This window comes from Balaenoptera musculus, chromosome 11, assembly GCF_009873245.2.
Source record: "Balaenoptera musculus isolate JJ_BM4_2016_0621 chromosome 11, mBalMus1.pri.v3, whole genome shotgun sequence".
Lineage (NCBI taxonomy): Eukaryota > Metazoa > Chordata > Mammalia > Artiodactyla > Balaenopteridae > Balaenoptera > Balaenoptera musculus.
In genome coordinates this window covers 72,794,355-72,808,283 of record NC_045795.1, presented here as the reverse complement: position 1 = coordinate 72,808,283, position 13,929 = coordinate 72,794,355, and the positions used below count along the sequence as shown (strand labels likewise).

The following is a 13,929-nucleotide window of genomic DNA, read 5'->3' as shown; positions in this document are numbered from 1 at the left end:
GGCTCTTTGGGGGACCTGGTGGGACAAAGGCCCAGTTGGCTGGGAGGGACTGGAGGATTTTGTTATCTTTCTGCAACTAAAGACTTGCAGAGGAGTCCAGCAGCGAGGCACCATTTTACCTATGTCCATGGTGACCATTTTTTTGGTTTGTTTTGCTTTGTTTTCCCTTATATTGTTTCTCTGTCCAAGTAGTACATGAACAGGGCTAAATCTGCAAGCAGTACCAAGGAATAAGCAAAGAGAAGGAATGCTGTGCCTTGGCCCCCCGGTGTCCTGTCTCAGAAGCAGCCCCTCCTACCAGCTTACGCATGCCACCAGAGAGTCTGCATAAATAAGCACCGTGTGTAACTTTGAGAAATACAGAGTATAGCATTCTATACACGTGGTTCCTCTCTGCTGATTTTCCTAAATATATCCAGGACGACGTGACTTTTGATATAAGAAAACGAGAATGTAAGCCTGATTTTTTTTTATAAATTTATTTATTTATTTGTTTGGGTTTTTTTTGGCTGTGTTGGGTCTTCGTTGCTGTGCGCGGGCTTTCTATAGTTGTGGCGAGAGGCGCTACTCTTCATTGCGGTATGTGGGCTTCTCATTGTGGTGGTTTCTCTGTCGTGGAGCATGGGCTCTAGGCACGCGGGCTCAGTAGTTGTGGCTCACGGGCTCTAGAGCACAGGCTCAGTAGTCGTGGCACACGGGCTTAGTTGCTCCACGGCATGTGGGATCTTCCCGGACCAGGGTTCGAGCCTGTGTCGCCTGCATTGGCAGGAGGATTCTTAACCACTGTGCCCCCAGGGAAGCCCAGAGGCTGTATTTTTATTAACAGGACTTGCTTCATTGAAGGGTAGGCCAGGCAAGCCTTTGGGTATGTATGGCTGTCACTTAATTATTTAGAATGAATTTCTGCCATACAAGGAATCAGGCCAAGTTTCCATTTCTTTTTTTTTTTTTTTTGGTCGTGCTAGGTGGCTTGCAGGATCTTAGTTCTCTGACCAGAGATTGAACCTAGGCCCTGGGCAGTGAAAGTGTGAAGTCCTAACCACTGAACCGCCAGGGAATTCCCTTTTTTTCCTTTAATAAATTTATTTATTTATTTTTGGCTGCGCTGGGTCTTTGTTGCTGCGCGCAGGCTTTCTCTAGCTGCAGAGAGCAGGGTCTACTCTTCGTTGTGGTGCGCGGGCTTCTCATTGCGGTGGCTTCTCCTGCTGCAGAGCACGGGCTCTAGGCGCGTGGGTTTCTGTAGTTGTGGTGCACGGGCTTAGCTGCTCCGTGGCATGTGGGATCTTCCCGGACCAGGGCTCGAACCCGTGTCCCCTGCATTGGCAGGCGGATTCTTAACCACTGCGCCACCAGGGAAGTCCTCCATTTCTTTATCATTCACCACAGCAAGTATTTTGGCGAGTCTTGAGAAATGGAGATGCCCCTATTTCCAGTCTTTGCTATTTCCTCGTCTTCATTAACACTCCTTTCCTGCCTCAAACAAACACGCTCCCCAGTGCCCTTCATCCCGTCCCTGTGAGTCAGTGGCGGGGGTGGGGAGGAGAGAAGGGAGCTTCTCCAGGTCAGCAACCCTGGCTCCCATCTCTCCCTCGGACTGGAGAAGGCAAGTATAAATGGCAGTTGCCAAACCGGGAGAGGAAAGAGTGACAAACTGGAGGCCACATCCCTCTTCCTTCCCAGAAGGAGAAAAAGCACCCAGCCCAGGGATGTGTGGGTGAGAGAGGCTCACACCTGTGTCAGCCACCTAGGACCCCTATCGGGGCTTCCGCCCAAATAGTCCTGAAGCCAGAGGCCACATTGAGGAGCCAGTATTCCCATGTCACTTACCCACAGGTCACATCTCGAAGGAGGAGTGGGTGACTGCAGCCCCACAGGACCCTGGCAGCAGTGTGTTCAAGCTTTAGGATTCAGGGAAACTACTGAAATTAGGTAAATCTAAAGGAATTTCAAGGAAACAGGATGCGCACACATACACACTCGATCCTTCTGGGAAAATGGGTTGGGAAACAGTGAGTGCCCTGCATGGAACACTAGCTGAATGACTGCTTGGTTCCCCAGGCTTCATGGGGCCAAGGGCAAAGGGGGCGGCCCTAGTCCAGGTCACTGACTCTTGTTTGATGACATCGCAGCCTCCTTACTGGTCCCACCACTTCCCCCCTTACCCCCTACAGTCTGTTCTCCTCCCGCAACCAGGGTGTGCTCCCTAAAATGCAAATCTCATCCTATCTCTCCCCTGCCTTAAACCCTCAATGGCTCCCCATTTCTCTCCGGATAAAGACCCAAGTCCTCATCATGGCCCACGAAGCTCTGTGGTTCTTGGCTTTCACTTACCTTTCCAACTCCGTTTTCAACCCTGTACACTCTGTAGCCACATCACTTTGTTCCTCTGTTCTTCAGGCTCTTCCCAGCCTCTGGGCCTCTTCACGTGTTGTTCCCCTCCTCCTGCATCACTCTTCTTCCCCTTCATTTACCAAACTTCTCATTCCTCGAAACTCAACTTAAACCTCAGTCAATCAGAGAGGCCTCCTCTGATCAGCTCTCCCCAGTCTATTTTGGGAACCTCATTTACATCTTCCCACAGTGCCCTGTGTGTCCCCTTCCTAACCCTCATCACGTGTGTAATCACCTGTCCAATGTCTGTTCCCCATCCCCAACCTACTACCTCTATGAGAGCAGAGCTATGTCTTCTTAGTCACTGCTCAATAAATTTTTGTCAGGTTAATTAAACTCAGGGGGCACAACTGTGCTGTCTTGGAGTAAAAAGCAATAGCCTTTACACAGTTATCCTTTAAAAAAAATTATTTTGAGCAAAAGATAGTAAACATTGGGTAGTAGAATCGTTGTAATTTTTCTTTGAGAAATCCTTCCGGATGGAAATACCTAATTTGCAAAGTCACGGAATGATTTTTGCTGGTTCAAACTGGGGATTTAAAAAATAACAGTACCCTCCAGTGTACTGTAGTTTCTCAAAGAACACCTGAAGGATATAAACTACATTGGCAGGAATTCCCTGGTGGTCCAGGGGTTAGGACTCTGTGCTTCCACTACCACAGCCCTGCGGTCAAACTAAGAACCCGCAAACCTGCGTGGCGTGGCCAAAAAATAAAATAAAATAAAATAAAATAGGGGGACTTCCCTGGTGGTGCAGTGGTTAAGAATCTGCCTGCCAATGCAGGGGACACGGGTTCGAGCCCTGGTCCGGGGAAATCCCACATGCCATGGAGCAACGAAGCCCGTGCGCCACAACTACTGAGCCTGCACTCTAGAGCCCATGCGCCACAACTACTGAGCCTGTGCTCTAGAGTCCCCGAGCCACAACTACTGAGCCCGCGTGCCACAACCACTGAAGCCCGCACGCCTAGAGCCTGTGGTCGGCAATGAGAAGCCACCGCAGTGAGAAGCTTGCGCACCGCAACCAAGAGTAGCCCCCACTCGCCATAACTAGAGAAAGCCTGTGCACAGAAATGAAGACCCAATGCAGTCAAAAAACAAACAAAAAACAAAACACTAAACTTAAAATAAGAAGGGCTTCCCTGGTGGCGCAGTGGTTGAGAATCCGCCTGCCAGTGCAGGGGACATGGGTTTGAGCCCTAGTCCGGGAAGATCCCATATGCTGCGGAGCAACTAAGCCCGTGCACCACAACTACTGAGCCTGTGCGCCACAACTACTGAGCCTGCACTCTAGAACCCATGTGCCACAACTACTGAGTCTGCACTCCAGAGCCCACATGCCTGGGGCCCGTGCTCTGTACAAGAGAAGCCACCGCAATGAGAAGCCCACGCACCGCAACGGAGTAGCCCCCGTTTGCCACGACTAGAGAAAGCCCGCACACAGCAACACGCAGCAAAAAATAAACAAACAAACAAACAAACAAATGAATAAAAAATAAAATAGGATGGCACCAGAGACACAAGAACTAAAACCTTAAAATCCAGCTAAAGGTAAACCTCACTGTGGCTCCTTGAACTTGCCCTCCACCCTCCTACCTCAGGTATTTGCAGTGCTGTGCCTTCTGCCTAAACTGCCCTCCCCTCTTTGCCCCTCTAACCTGCGAACACAATGTCCCTCTCTTTGTGGGTCTAGGGCTATCACAGCCTCCAAAACTCCATGCAAACGTCCCTTCTCTAAGACGAACGCTCCGATTTCTCTCGCCCACACGCACGCACGCCCACACGCCCACGCACGCACGCCCACACGCACACGCACGCATGCCCGCCCCTTACCCGAGGGTCAGCCCACCTGGCGTATAGTCCCCAGCTGGCCCAGGTTTCCACTGATTGTTAACAAGCCCGTGTTCTTACCTCGTGTGAGTTCCCTGATGGCAGGAGAAAATGTGTTAATTATTTGCAAAAAGTCCTTCTGCTGACCCTCTCTTCTCCTGGAAACTCTTTTACTTTCCCCATCAAATACCCTGGAAGTTTCATTTTATTTTTCCAACTTACTTATTTTGAGATTCCTGCTTGAGTTACTTTAATAGTTTCATAGAGGTTAAGCTGAAGATGTCTTTAAAGATAGTAGAAATAATAATAATGACAGCAGCTGCCATTTGCTAAAGCTTGCTCTGTGCCAGGCTGTGTTTTAAGAAGGAATGGTATACACTATCTACTAAATACCAACAACAGCACTAAAAAGGTGGGCTCTGTTGTCATCTCCATTTTAGAAATGAGGAAACTCAGGCCCAGAGAAGTTAAACAACTTGCCCATGGTCACACAGCTGGTGAGTAGTGGAGGTGGCACCTCCCTCCATGAGGCAGAGTAGGCGCAGGGCCTAGGGCCACAACACTTTTAGGGGCCACGGAAATGTTTTAATTTCTTTCAGGATAAGAAGGAAAAAAATAAAAATTTAGGTTGAAGACAAAGGTTTAGTATATAATATTAACATAACTGTCTTTATACCAGTGTTGTTGTAAAATATAATTTTTACTATTTTTTTATGGAAGGGATTTGTGAAGGCAAAAGTGCCCTAGGACCCACAAAAGTCATAATGTGGCCCTGGTGGAGTCAGAAGTCAAATCAAGTCAGTATGCCCCCAAAGTTAATGTTTTCACTAGTCTAGTGTAACCCCATATTACAGGTGAGGAAACTGAGATCCAAGGCCACACAACAAATGCTTGGCAGAGCCAAGCAGAAAATGCAGGTTTCCAGTGGTCCAACCATGGTACCCTGTGGTCCAACACCACCACCTAGTGGTCTTGCCGGGAACTTCGCTTTAGTCAAAGGATGAACCTAGAGAGAGGGCACAGGTCCAGATACCCCCAGGAAGCAGCTACCCACCTGCCCTTGGACTCCATACTCAGCAGTGGGGAAGCCAGGCCAAGGCACCAACTCCACACGCTCTCTTTAGGTTGTCATCAGAATTCACACATCCCCCCCTACACACACACACACACAAAGACACCCCTCTCCCAGGGCAACAGAGCTATCCCTCAGAGTTAATACTTGTAAAACACCTAGATTGGCCCTGTGCGATAGGAATAGCATGTGAGCCAATTTGTAATTTGAAATTTTCTAGTAGCCACGTTAAAAAAGCAAAAAGAGGGAATTTCCTGGCAGTCCAGTGGTTAGGACTTGGCGGTTTCACTGTCGTGGCCCAGGTTCAGCAAGCCGTGCGGCACGGCCAAAAAATAAATAAATTAATTAAAAAGCAAAAGGAAACAAGTAAAACTAATTTTCATAATGTATTTTATTTAACATAGGGGGTCAGCAAACTACAGGCAATGGGTCAAATCTAGCCCACCACCTGTTTTTTTAAATGAAGTTTTATTGGAACATATCCACACCCATTTGTTTATGTACCAGCCATGGCTGCTTTTACACTGCAACAGCAGAGTTGAGTATTTGCTTATTTGAGACTGGATGGCCCACAAAGCTGAAAATACTCACTACCTAGTCCTTTACAGAGAAAGTTTGTCGATCCTTGATTTAACCCAATATATCCAAGTTTGGTCATTTCAACATGTGATTCATTATAAAAATTATTAATGAGCTATTTTACATTTTTTTATTATACTAAATTTCTGAAACCCGGTGTGTCTTTTATACTTACAGCACATCTCTATTCGGATGAGACACATTTCAAATGCTCAGTGGATACACGTAGCTCATGACTATGGAACTGGACAGTGTGGGTTTAGAATAAGGCCTGCATGTAGCAAATATCTTAGAGGTGCTCACTAAATACGTAAATAAATAAATTCCCCAGAAGTATTAAGCCCTAACAGCCTGGAACATCCATTGCTTGTTATGAATCAACCTTTTTCCCATGCTTCTAGAATGGTGCTAGCAATGTGGTATCATCCTTGGGAGAACTGAAAACATCACTCAAAGCATGTTCCAAAAGACTTAATTTATTTGCAAAATCCCAGCTGCGAAAAGCTGCCCTGGTAGCAGCCTGTCCTCTTCTAAGCAGCTTTGCAGACTTGCTGCTGATAGAGATAATCATAATAACAATTAATATAATTCACATATATAGAGCCAGCCATTTGCTAGGCATTTTCTGAGCATTGTTTCATTTAACGACAGAAATAATGGTGATGTCCCTCAGGAGGCCTACCCTGACACCCCATGCTGGCTTAGGCGTCCCCTCTGTGCTCCAAAGATGCCCGTCTTCCCCCATCACAGCCCTTCTCAGTCTGTGCCGTGAGCTCCAAGAAGATTTGCCCCCTCTGCCCCAGGGGCCCAGCCTAGACCTGGCCCCTGGGAGCTATCAGATCAAGCTTTGTTGCATTCAGTCAAATGACCCGGAAGAACCCAGTGGGCTATCTGGTTGATTACATTCGGCAGGTATTTGTCAAGCACCTGCCTCTAGGGTGCAAGGCTGCAGTGCAAGTTCCCCAGAATCACATGCACACACAGCCTTGTTCACGTTCTCTGCCTCTTGCTCTTTCCCACTCAAGAACTTTCCCAAAGTTGATAAGGGAAACGCAGGCCACTTAGTTCAATTTGCAGTTTTAAAACTACTAGCTCCTTTGTGGAGTTTCAGGCTAAGGGGAAAACCTGGAGAGACCTGGAAAGTTCCTCTGGGGGTGGTCCTCACAGACCTGTTGGTTTGCCTCGTTCTTTCTTTGGCCAGACTGAGGAGCTGCTCTTTGGATGAGTGGAGTAGAAGGGTACCACAGTGCCCTGATTAAGCAGGATGGGCCCACGAGCATTTTGGTTTCACAAAGAGCTGTGTGCAGGGCTGAGATAAGCTGGGACCTGGGGCCCTTTGCTGCAGTGCTGCAGGGCTTGCACCTGGACACACCTCTCCTCCAGCAACAAAATACAAAGAAACTGTATGGGACTAAAATAACTGCGTGCATGCACAGTTAGGGCAAATTCTGGGCCCAAAAGATACAAAAGACCAAAAACCCCAACTGCCACTTTTGAAGAGCCTGGAGCAAAAGTAGGGGGTCAGGAGCAAAAGCAGGGTAGTCCGCATGCCCCCTGCACACAACACCACGTAAGGGGTGGGCAAAACACCTAAGCCACCCCTCCCACCTGACCCCTGGACACACCCCTACCCTCACCTCATGTAAGGAACAAGTTCGCCCCTGCCTCAGGGAGCGAGCCAGCAGGCAAGGAACATGTTGTTTGTTCTCACTCTGCCTGCTGCAGCAGGTGCCCCAATAAAGCCTTGCCTGAATTTCTTGTCTGGACTCTGATCAATTTCTATTGATTAAGGAGGCCAGGAACCCTGGTTGGTAACAGGGTGAATCCTTGGGCTTCCTCCATGCCAGAGGCCTTGTAAGCAATGAGATGCTGTGTGCACCAACGCTGGATAGGATGCCAGCCACAAACATTTGACATGTCTGGGATTCTGGGAGGGAATCCAATGAAAGAGCAAGGTCCTTCAAGATGGCCCCAGTAACCAAGGTTTAGCTATCAGAAGGGAGGGGTTATGAGCTGAACTGTATCCCCTCAAAAAATATACGCTGACATTCTAACCACCAGTACCTCAGAATGTGACCTTATTTGGAAATAGGGTTATAGTAGATGTAATTAGTTAAAATGAGGACATACTGGAGTAGGGTGAGCCCCTAATCCAATATGACTGGTGTCCTTATAAGATGGCCACATAGGCTTCCTTGGTGGCACAGTGGTTAAGAATCCGCCTGCCAATGCAGGGGACACAGGTTCGAGCCCTGGTCCGGGAAGATCCCACATGCTGCAGAGGAACTAAGCCTGTACACCACAACTACTGAGTCTGCGCTCTAGAGCCTGTGAGCCACAACTACTGAGCCCACACACCACAACTACTGAAGCCCGCACACCTAGATCCCGTGCTCCGCAACAAGAGAAGCCACCGCAATGAGAAGCCCATGCACCACAACGAAGAGCAGCCCCCGCTCGCCATAACTAGAGAAAGCCCACGCGCAGCAATGAAGACCCAACACAGCCAAAAATAAATAAATAAAATAAATAAATTAAAAAAAAAAGATGGCCACGTGAAGACAGAGACACAGGGGCCATGTGATGACCAAGACAGAGACTGAGTTATGCAGCTGCAAGCCAGGGAATAGCAAGATTGCCAGCAAACCTCCAGGAGCCAGGAAGAGGCCAGGAAGGGTTTCCTTGCAGGTTTCAGAGGGAGCATGATTTTTAGGCTTCTAATTTTCAGATCTGTGAGACAAATTTCTGTTATTTTAAGTCACCCAGTTTGTGGTCCTTTGTTATGGCAGTCCTAGCAAACTCATACAGGAGGGGACTTGAGAGTTTAGGATGGTGGCCAAGCTCAAATCCACCCCCAGAGCAGCCGCAGGGCACATCAGGCTCTGTGGCAGAGATGGGCTAGATGTTTGGGGACCCTTTCTCTTCTTCTTCCTGGCCACCTGGTCACACAACATTCCCAGCCTTCTCACATCTAGAAGTCATGTGATTTGTTCTCACCAATAGGATGTGACAGGAAGTGACCTTTGTCAGCTCCAGGCCAAGGTGGTCAAGGGTAGGCATGTTCTCTCCAGGCCCTCTGTCTCTCCTCCCTCATCCCCCAGCTGGGTGTAGAGGACTCAGGGAAGGACTCTGAGGCCCTAGGAGATGGCAGAGCCACCAGATGGGAGAAGCCTGGGTCCCCAGATCAGCATGTGGCAGGTGGCCTGCTGGAACATCAGACTGCACTGTGCTGTAAAAAATACACCTTTATTTTTTTTAGTAAGTTTGAGCAACTAGGATTTAGGGGCTGTTTGTTATAGCAGTGAGGCAACCCTGACCTGTGCAGGTTCTTGGAGGTGTGAGAAGCAGAAAGTAAACTTGGAAACGACTTCCTCCCTAAACTCTGGGATACCCTGGGACTGAACAGTTCTGCTGTGGGTCCCTTCAACAGGATGTAGAGAGTAAGGACAGGGAGATATCCCCCTCCTCTCCCCTTAGCACCTTAAGAACTTAGAGATGCCCCTCGCCTGCCCCAGGTCTGCTGCTAGAGCACTTGGAGGTTCCATTGCTTCCCCCAGGAGAGTGACCTGTGCTGGTGACGGTGATGGCGGGGGTGAGGAGCTCTGCAAGGAGCTGAGGTCTCTGAGGGCAGACAAGACGCAGCAGGCGGGCCCCCCTGAATCCCAGACATGTGCCCACCTTAGAGTAGGACTCGTGACTCTCCCTGCTTGGCAGAGCTGAACGGAACAGAGGGAGGGTGGGGCTGGCAGTGTCTCTGCTCTTCAGGGTCCAGACAGATCACACGAAAAGGAAGGAGCAGCTTCTGAACCCCCAGCAAATTCACATCCACTGGTCTGTTCGCCGTGGGACATGGAAGATGCTACTTTTGATGTAAAAGCTCTTTGTGATGGGCTGGAACCTGGCATAAGCTGGAGCCCTGGTGTCCTTCATGGATTCCCCTGGAACACAACAAGGGCCCGGTGCTGGGGCCACCACTCCTCCTGCCAGCCCACCCCTAGCCCAACACGACACAGTGCCACAGCTGCTCCAGCTGCTAGAGCAGTGAAATGCTTCTGCGCAGTTAGCAACAGCACTGCCCCTTGTGCCCCTTTATCCCTACCCTAGGCCCCCCATTCCTTCTTAGGATCCAGTAACTAAATGGTATGCCTGGCAAAGCATGGGCATCTTGAGACCCTGCTTTGGCTCCATGGCCAGGATCTGCCCTGATTGGTGGCACGCAGGTTATGCTAATTGTTAACTATTTCGATCCCATCCCAACCCCAAGCTCACTTACCCCTCATCACATTTCTCCCCTTGTCTAGTGATTCCCCACCCATCCCAATGCTCCACGGTAAACACCTCCAGGGTCCTGCCCAAGGTTGAACTAGCTCCCCAAATGCCCGTTGGCTGCAAATCCTGCCTGTTGAATTAATAATAATAATAATAATACCAGTTACCATTTCTTGAGCATTTACTATGTGCCAGGCACCAGACTGGTGCTTTCTATGTGTAAAAGGCACTTGGGGCTGACCTAGCTGGGGCCCAGACAATGCCTTCAACCCCTCTTCTGTGGCTATTTGCACCCACTGGGAAGACACAGCTCCTGTCTGTATCTGTTTGGGGAGGGGAGAAGTGGTCAGCGGAAGGTCTGTCATCTGTTCCCCATCTGGCTTCTGAACCGGTTGGGTTAGGGCCATGAGGCCAGACGCTTACAGAATATTCCAGAGATTCTGGGAGCAACTGTGGGTTTAAACAGAACACTATGGGGGAAAACTGAACTTTGCCCTGAACCCAGCACTGCCCTTGTACCCAGGGGGCAGCCAGAATCAGCTCCCCTGACTCGAATGCTTGGGTTGCTGGATAAAATGTAGGATGCCCAATTACATTTGAATTTCAGATAAACAATGAATAATTTTTTCAGTATACGTATGTCCCATGCCACATTTGGTACATACTTACACTAAAAGATTACTGTTTATCTGAGATGCAAATGCAACTGGGCATTCTGTATTTTCATTTGCTCCATCTGGCGACCCTATGCCTGGCAGTGGTTTCACAGGCAGTGGGTATGGACCTGTGGGCCAAGCAGGAGAGGAGGAACAGGGAAGCCCCATGTGATGCCTAAACTGAGTCTTGCACTGTGGGCACAGGGAGTCAGGCCCTTCTCAGCAGAATCCGATGGGGGAGATTCGACCTGGGACCCTGCTCAACGTCCCACCCCAGCAGGCCTTCCCTGACTACCCTGTCTACCATAGCAGCCCCTCAGCCTCCATCGCTTTCTCCTGATTTACCTCTTCTTATAGCCTTGATACTCAAGTGTGGTCCACGGACCAGCAGAATCTGCATCGTCAGGGAGTTCGTTAGAAATGCAGAATCTCACCCCATCCCTGATGTCACTGAAGGATCAGAACCTACATTTTAACGCGATCCCCAGGTAATTCCTGTGATGGTAAAGATTGAAAAGTGCAGCTCTGTAGCACGGACCACAGCCTGACACTACTTCATATATCTGTCATCGGCTCTCTGTGAGGGCCCATGTCTGTCTTGCTCTCTGCTATACACCCCAGGACAAAAAGAGGAGAATATATCAGGTGCTCAATAAACATTTGTTAATGAATGAATGAATGAATGAATGAGTGAATGAACAAACGAACAAATCAGAATTCAAACCCAGCCTGGTAATTTCAACCTGAGTCGCTCTGTGCCTGTTGGTTCACTAACGCATTTTGGGGTAGAGCTGGGATTCAGTGGCTCCAGGTTTCCCTCTACTGGCTGTTCTGAACGACAGGATTATATGCTGAATGAATGAATGTGTGTCCTACCCACCTCATGCAGCTTTCTGAGGATAACTCCTGTTCGGGGTGTTTTCCTGCCTGAGTTCCCCAAAACCCTGTGACAAAGGAAGGGAGGTACTCATTTGTTCCCAGTTTTCAGGTGTGGAAACTGAGGCCCAGAGAAGTTAAGGTTCTTGCTTGAGCTCACACAACGTGAAAGTGGTGGAGCCAGGATTTGAACTCACACTTCTTGATTCCAATTCAAGGCCTCATTCCCTAGTCCATACTCATTTATCCCACAGTGACTGAGTGCCAGCCCCAACCTGGGAGCTGGGAGGGCATTAATAAAATTAACTAAGAAGCCCTGGAAGCCCAAGGCCTCACCAGGCCAGATGGATCCTCAAGGAATGATGATAGTGCTTGTGCAGACTCAAAAAGCTGCGGGAGCACAAAGGTGGGCTCAACTAATCTGCCTGGAGGACTCTTGGAAGACTTCCCAGAGGAGGTGACATGTGAAAGTTAGCCAGCAGAGGGAGGGGCAGGAGGAGCATTCTAGGTGGAAAGACCAGAACGTGCAAAGGCCTGGAGTCCTGCTCAGAGAATAGTGAGCCAAAGGAATATGATGAGGGACGAGGCTGGGCCTGCCTGTAAAGGCCTGGAATGGCAAGAGGGTGGTGGCCCTTACCCACGTGCCTGCTGTACTCCCAGGACGGAAACTTCTCCTCCGGCTTCTGCTGATGCCGCTCCCGGAGGTAGGAGGTCTGGCCTTGGCCATAGAGCGAGATGCCTGGGAAGAGCAGCTGCAGGGTGCGGGGGGACCTGCTTCATGCCTAAGCCCCCTGGTTTGGCCTGGCCTGCTAGCCCCCGAGTTGCTCTTCGGGCCTGCCTGACTCTGTCTCCCTTGGGCGGAGGGCCCTGGACACCTACTCCCCTGGACAGCTGATCCTGGAGCCCCCTGGTCTCTGGCCATCCAACAGGTACCTCCTTGCAGTCAGGGGAGCTGGTGGCCCGGGATGGCCCCACTCCCAGACTGACCTGAAGGGGGCCTTTTGGAGCCGCTTCCTGGGCAAGAGTCCCTCCTTCAGGTGCTTGTGGCCATAGCTGATGTTCCAGGCGACGTGGGCGGCAGTCTCCTTCCGGATGTGCAGGCTTGCTTCTGGGAGGTGAATAGATCCCTCATGGCAGTGAGGGCAAGGGGGCGGGGGAGGGAGGAAATATCCTACAGCCTATGTTTGCACTGCTGGTGCCTCGTCTCCAAGGATACGTGCAGCCAATGAGGGCTGGGTTGCCAAGGCCCTGCCGGAGAGGAGAGGCTGGGCTGCTCAGGGCACTGCGGGCCACACTGCAGGCAGTGGGTGGGACAGACCAGACTGAAAAAAGGAGCAAAGGCCACACCCATCCAGGGTGCCTGGGAGGGGGCCCTGTTCTGCCCCAAAGGAACCCAGGGCCCAGGCCTTTCCCCCTCATACCCGGAGGATCCCAGGTGGCGCATGGGGTTCCACAGCCTCTATTCCATTCAGCAAACCCCAGTGTACACCTACTGCATGCCAGGCACCCAAGGGGGTCTAAAGAGAGGTCATCTCCACTCCAGGAAGCTTGGTTACATGGCTGCCGGGCCAACTCCTCACACACAGCTCTGCCACTTGACAGCGGCACGGCCTCATCTGTACAGCGAGATGATGGCGGGAACGACCCTTAGTGTTCAGAGACCGATGTTAGAACAGTGTTCAACAACTTGAGACAAACAGCACCTGGCACAGAGGAAGCCCTCTGTAAATGTCAGCTGATGATTAACAAGCACCTGCTAGGTGCCAGCTGCTAGGCTGCACTCCGTGTGCCTTAAACCACCTGCGTGATTACTGGGGCTCTCAGAGCCTCCTTTTCAGGTGGGGAAATGGAGGCCTAGAGAAATGATGTGCCCCAGGGCACACTCCTGGTGTGTGGTGGCACCCACTCTGTGCCAGGCCCTGAGCTGGGGGCTTCACTGAGTGACTTCACTCAACGACTAATAGGCTCTTTTTAAAAAAAATGTTTATTTATTTGGCTGTGCCAGGTCTTAGTTGCGGCATGTGGGATCTAGTTCCCTGACCAGGGAATGAACCCCGGGCCCCCTGCATTGGGAGTGCAGAGTCTTAGCCACTGGACCAGGGAAGTCCCACTAACAGGCTCTCTTACGTCACTTTTCCAGGTGAGAAAAGTGATGCTCAGCAACATTAAATGGTCGCACCGGGATTGACTCCAAAGCCCACATCTCTGTTACAGGCTCTCCCACGGAATGTGACGAACATCGTGAGAGGTACAGGC

The 13,929-nt window shown here is 50.2% G+C and overlaps 1 long non-coding RNA gene across 2 annotated transcripts; it reads right to left on the bottom strand.

Moving 5' to 3' along the window:
* Positions 1-6,328: 6,328 nt before the first annotated feature.
* LOC118903048 lies at positions 6,329-13,612 on the bottom strand. Of its 2 annotated transcripts, none has more exons than XR_005021701.1 (4): positions 12,661-13,612; positions 9,551-9,810; positions 8,870-9,101; positions 6,329-6,426 (listed from the first exon to the last, which is right to left on the bottom strand). It is a non-coding gene; the product is annotated as an uncharacterized LOC118903048 (long non-coding RNA). The 2 variants fall into 2 exon arrangements; XR_005021702.1 differs by having other exon boundaries at positions 6,329-6,423.
* Between the last annotated feature and the right edge of the window lie 317 nt (positions 13,613-13,929).